The following is a 6,792-nucleotide window of genomic DNA, read 5'->3' on the forward strand; positions in this document are numbered from 1 at the left end:
AGCAGAGGACGAAGAAATTGCTCCTTTCCCTTTGGTTTTCGGTGGCATTGTAACTCAATAATTCAACTCAAATCAATTACAATTTTAGATGGAATTCTCACAATCCCAACACTAAACTTCAACCGACTCCAGCAATGTGCAAACACAACTTTAACCCAAACAATTTAACAAACACTTGGCATGCACGAAGACAATAATATAGAAAGTTCACTGCCAAATGTTCTTCACCCCACAATTCAAACACCCAAACAGCCTCAACACACCAACTTTTATCACGGCATAAATGTAATAGATAAAATTTTAGCTTTGTACCATTCAAGAAAGAAAACGTCCCAAACCCCGGTAGATTCCCATGTTCTGTGCGAGGCGTGGATGGAGCAAGATCAAATTCTGAGAATCCCAGATTTACAATGGCCTTGTAATGAAGATCAAAATCCCAGAGATGATGATATTTTGTTGAGTGCAAGATTTTCGATGATTGTGCCAAAATGTGAGATTTAGAGCGGGACTCAAAAGAGAGATCGTGACTTTTGAAGTCTGGGAGGAGCAGATTAGGATTTTAAATCTCAGATGTTGCGCTTTAAATCTCAGATGTTGCGAATGTTGCGCGATAGCGCCTCGTGTAGCGCAGACAGATAGAGCGATAACGCTTAGATTAGCGCGGTTGACGTGCGTGATAGCGCAAGATCTTGCGCCTTTCAAGTTGCGCGATAGCGCCTCGTGTAGCGCGGTTTCGGAGAGCGATAGCGCTTGATTCTTGCGCGGGTATAGAGGGCGATAGCGCTTAGATTGGCGCTGTAGAGGGAGCGCGTTAGCGCTGTCTTAGGCGCAATTGAGAGGGCGCGATTGCGCTGGTGGAAGAGCTATCGTGTATTAGTGCAACGAAGGGGAGGCGCGGGGGCTCGAATGGAGTGGCGCGGGCGCGCCTTTAAGTCGCAAAATAACTCCACTTTCGTCCAGGTAAGGCGCGGGCGCTCCCATAAATGGGGCGGGCGCGCCTCTTGCTCGAATTTGAGATTTCTGGAGCCTGCAAATTTTTGAAAATTAAGAAAAATTAGCTCAAAAATTTAAAATAATAAAAAAAAATACTTAAAACAATTAAATAACAAAAATTAAATAAACTAAAAATAAAATAAAATAAAATAAAATGCTTGGGTTGCCTCCCAAGTAGAGCTTGGTTTAAAGTCGTCAGCCCGACTTTAACGGGATTAATTCTTCCCCTTCTCTTTCACTCGCCAAATAAATTCCACGAACCGCCTTTTAAATTTTGCTTTTTTCGTGGCCTTCTTTGGTGGTTTTGGCGCTCTCTCGTTCGATGAATCAACCGCAATGTCGGCTTTTGAACGACCCTCCAAATTCATAACCGGCTCTATCAAGCATAATTTTTCAATAGGGGTGTTAGATGACTTCATGAATATATTAAAAATTACACTCTCACCGTCCACACCCATTGACAATGCACCTCTCTTCACCTCTATCTTGGCATCGGCAGTGGCCAAGAAAGGTCTTCCCAATATCAGGGGCATGTTTGCATCCTCCTCCATATCTAACACAACAAAATCCGCTGGAAAAATAAATTTATCTACTTTTACCAAAACATCTTCAATGATTCCAAGCGGATATGTGATAGATCGATCAGCCAACTGCAACGCGATCATGGTGGGCTTCACCTCACCAAGTCCTAAGCTTCTGAAACAGACAAGGGCATGAGATTAATGCTAGCTCCTAAATCGCAAAGTGCATTATTAAAATAAGAAGACCCAATAGTGCAAGGAATAGTAAAACTCCCTGGATCCTTAAGCTTTTGTGGCATCTTCTTTTGGAGCACCGCACTGCACTCTTCCGTTAAATTCACTACCTCGTTCTCTAGCAGCCTCCTCTTCTTGGACATCACCTCCTTGATGAACTTCGCATAATTCGGCATTTGCTCCAAAGCTTCAGCAAAGTGAATTTTGATGTGAATCTTCTTAAAAATCTCCAAGAACTTGGAAAATTGCTCGTCCAATGCTTTTTTCTTGAACCTTTGCGGGTATGGAAGTGAAGGCTTATACATCGGTTTTGGCTCAGATTCAAGCTCCTTCTCTTTCTCCTCAACTTTTTCCTCAAGTTTCTTATCCGCAACAGTAGGAATTTGAACTCCAACGTCTTTGGCACTCCGCACTTTTATGGAATTGCACTGCTCCTTGGGATTCACCTCAGTATTGCTAGGGAACTGGCCGCGATTGTTGTTCTTCAGTGCGTTTGCCAACTGCCCAATACTAGTCTCCATGGATTGCAACACTGCACCCATGTTGGCCATGTGCATCTCCAAGCTGTCAAGGCGAGACTCAGTTCTTGCCATCCGCTTACCTGATTCCCGCACAAAGGTACTAACCATATCCTCCAAAGACAACTTACCATCACCCTTATTAGTATTGTTAGTATATGAAAAATTTTCATTATTCCGCAAATTAGGGTGAAAAGTATTGGAAATAGGATTACCTCTGTACGCTTCATAACCTCGGTAGCCATTTGGATTTATATAATTGACTTGCTCTATGGCCTGTGATCCTTCAACTCCAGTTGAATCTGCAACATTAATTTTATTCAGAGAAGCTACCTGTGTAGTCAGTGCAGATAACTGAGCAGTGATGGACATGAGAGGATCCACTGCATACACTCCAGCTGGTTTCTTTACTCCTATAAGCTCCGATGGCCATTGGAAACTATTGACCGTCATCTCCTCCAACATATCATAAGCCTGAACATGATCCTTCGCAAATATAGTACCTCCAGCAGCAGAATCGACATTCATCCTTGTAGGCGCATTCAGTCCGTTGTAAAACCACTCGATCTGTTCCCAATCTGCAAAATTGTGGTTAGGACAACGTCTTAATAATTCTTTATACCTTTCCCATGCCTCGTATAACTGTTCAGTGTCCATCTGCTGGAAGGTGTTGATCTCGATCTTCAGTTGGGTGGTTTTGGCAGGAGGAAAATATTTTGCAAGAAATTTTTCTGCCATCACCTCCCAAGTAGTGATGCTTCCAAGTGGTAGTGATTGCAACCAACTTCTGGCTTGATCCCTGAGAGAAAATGGAAACAAGCGTAAGCGTATAATATCTTCAGGAACACCATTAAATTTTACCGTATCAGTAATTTCTAAGAAGGTCCTGAGATGCAGATGAGGATCAGCTGTGGCACTCCCATTAAATTGGTTCGATTGAACCATGTTTATCAATGCAGGCTTCAGCTCAAAATTGTTTGCATTGATAGTTCCTCGAGCGATTCCAGAATAGTGAGCCTGGATCATCGGTCTGAAGTGATCTCTAATTGGTACTAGGGGAGCTTGATTTGCTTCGTGTTCAGCCATTCTTTCAATTTCTTCTCTTCTAGCTCGTCTTAAAGCACGTGCAGTGCGCTCGATCTCCGGATCAAACAGTAGAGAATTAGCACTTTGAGATCGTTGCATAGACTGCAATTAAAAGATAAGAAAGAATTAATTAGTAACTTAAAAAATAAAATAAAAACTCTAAATTAAAATCTAGACTAATTGGTAACAAGAATAAAAAATAATCAAAATTTACTCCCCGGCAACGGCGCCAAAAACTTGTTGTGAAATTTCCTCGCAAGTGTACGAGTGTCAAGTTTTAATATAGTGAATAATTCAGATATCGATCCCACAGGGAGTAAAATGAAAATATTTAGTACTTATAATTTAAATAGTCTAAACTTTATCTAGAAAATCAAACTTTGAGAATTTTACAATAAAATAAATAATCAGATAATTTAAAAGCACGCACACAACTTTCAGATTAAAAATCAATCAGAGAATAACGGTCTAGAGGTATAGATTTCACCTGGTTTCAACAACAATCAATCCTAATTAATTAATCTTCATGAATTCCAATCAATTAATAGCCAAGAACACTTAGGTTTATTATTTCCCTCTCCCGAGCAACAAATAATGTTTATCAACTACAATTCAATTCCAATATTCCTATTAAGAATTTATCGCAATGATCTAACACAAAACAATGTTCTCTTTAAAAGCTCTGTTAAAATCATACACTCTCCCGAGCTGTATAAATAATTAGCAGTGTAGTTTCTAATGTCTTATTCAAAATTCCCTCTCCCGAGCAATGATTTCAAATAAATATAACAAATCAATTATTGATCAGATAATTGAAAAGACCATCAATTCTAGAAAAAACAATTAATCTAGAAGAAATCCAATTCAATAAAATCAAAAATTCATGAAAGCGTCTACACCAGGTTCCATCCGACCTCTAGACTATAAAAATTAGTTCATAATAAAATTTTGAAAACAATAAATAATAAATCCAAACATGTTCAGAATTAAATAAAAGATAAGAAACAAATCCGTCGTCGACGCCGTGTCCGGACTATCAAACTCCGTCTTCGTTCTTCAGATTAAGCTCCAGAAAATCTCCAGCAAATCACGAGATTTCTGTGTAAAATATTGTGGCGGCTCTTCTTCCTCTCCTCTTATAATAATCTCTTTTATATCGCTCAGCAAAAGCCCACAAAAAGCCCAAGAATTTATTACCCGAAATAATTAAAATTTCCAAATCAGCAATGGGGCGGGCGCTCAATAGACGACGCGGGCGCTCCTTCAACTCGTAATTTCCAATTCTCAGATTTCAGAACTCTGCGCGTTAGCTCTTGAAGAAGCGCTGAAGATAAGCGCTATCTTTGGCCCAATTGTGAAAAGCCCATAAACATCTCCTGACTCTGTACGTTGTTTCCTTTTCTTTTCTTCTTTCTTCTTTTCTTTTCCTTTCTCTTCTAAACTTCTTATTTTTCTCCTCAAAATTCCATAATTCACAAAATCTCGATAATTTCCTACAATCACAAAAACAACACAATACCCACATAAATCTGCTCGAAACAAATATTTAACAATTAAAATTATATATAAATTAAGTGTATAAAATACACTTATCAGGAGCTTCATTTCATACCACCGGTGATCGTAAGGTATTCAGTAATTACATTGTTGGTAATTACGGAAAAGTTTTCATGACTGATTGAAAACCTCTGGAAATAGCTGGTATGGGTGATGTCCAATTGAAAATGTCAAATGGATCTATCTGGAAACTCTACAAAGTGAGGCATTTACCAATGTTGACCCGAAATCTGATCTCAGTGGGACAGCTCGATGACGAAGGCCATAAAGTGACTTTTGGCGATGGCTCTTGAAAAGTAAGTAAAGGAGCCATGATTGTTGCTCGAGGACAGAAAACTGGAACCCTCTACATGACTTCCAGTTGTAGAGAAATGTTAGCAGCTGTGGATGCTGGAGCTAACTCAAATCTATGGCACTGTAGACTTGGACATATGACTGAGAAAAGAATGAAAATGCTGATGTCAAAAGGGAAACTACCGGAGTTAAAAACTGTCGAACACAAACTGTGTGAAAGTTGTTCTCTTGGAAAGCATAAAAGGGTGAGCTTTTCGAAAGGCGGTAGAGAACCGAAAGCAGCAAAGTTGGAGCTGGTTCATACTGACGTGTGGGGGCCATATCCCGTGACATCCCTTGGAGGCTCACGATATTTTGTCACATTTATCGATGATTCGAGCAGGAAAGTTTTGGTTTATTTTTTGAAAAATAAACTGATGTTTACGAAACCTTTAAGACGTGGAAAGTCATGGTGGAGAATGAGACCAACTTGAAGGTGAAGTGTTTACGGTCTGATAACGAAGGAGAATATGAAGATTTTGAGTTTAAGAAGTATTGTGCACAGAACGGGATCAAGATGGAGAAAACCATTCTTGGTACACCTCAACAGAATGGTGTAGCTGAGAGGATGAACATGACCCTGAATGAACATTCCAGGAGCATGAGATTGCACGCTGGACTGCCGAAATAATTCTGTGCTGATGCAGTTAACACTGCAGCGTATTTGATCAACAGAGGACCTTCGGTACCACTTGATTGTAGAATACTAGAGGAGGTCTGGAGCGGCAAAGGAGTAAACCTTTCGTTCTTGAAAGTGTTTGGTTGTCTCTCATATGTTCATATTGATTCATCCAGCAGAACGAAACTTGATCCGAAATCAAAGAAGTGTTTCTTTATTGGTTATGGAGAAAATGAGATTGGTTATCGGTTCTGGGATGACCAAAATCGAAAGATCATTCGGAGCAGATATGTCATTTTCAATGAGCAAGTTTTGTACAAGGACAAATATGACATTCCAGCTGGAGATAAATGTCCTGAAGTCAAGAAGACGGTTGAAGTACCATTGATGGATATTCCTGTAAATGAGTCGGAAACCAGTAACCTGAAGGATAAAGTAACTGTTGCACAAGTTGATGACCTACAAACTCCGGAAATTGAACTCAAGAGATCTTCGAGAACAATCAGACCACCTCGGAAATACTCCCCTGCACTTCACTATATTTTGCTGACAGATAAAGGTGAACCGGAGACCTGTGAAGTAGCGATGCAAAATGATGATTCAATCAAGTGGGAGTGAGCCATGAAAGACGAGATAGATTCAATGTCATCCAATCAGCTTGGGAGATGACAGAACTTCCGGAAGGCAAAAAGGCATTACACAACAAGTGGGTGTACCGAATCAAAGAAGAAGTTGATGGCAGCAAGCGGTACAAAACAAGACTTGTTGTAAAAGGCTTTCATCAAAGAGAAAGCATTGATTACACTGAGATTTTCTCTCCAGTGGTTAAGTTAACCACTATCAGAACAGTACTTGGACTAGTGGCGAAGGAAGGCTTACATCTGGAGCAGTTGGATGTAAAGACGACGTTTCTTCATGGTGACTTGGATGA

The sequence above is a fragment of the Henckelia pumila genome, chromosome 1, assembly GCF_033568475.1.
Source record: "Henckelia pumila isolate YLH828 chromosome 1, ASM3356847v2, whole genome shotgun sequence".
Lineage (NCBI taxonomy): Eukaryota > Viridiplantae > Streptophyta > Magnoliopsida > Lamiales > Gesneriaceae > Henckelia > Henckelia pumila.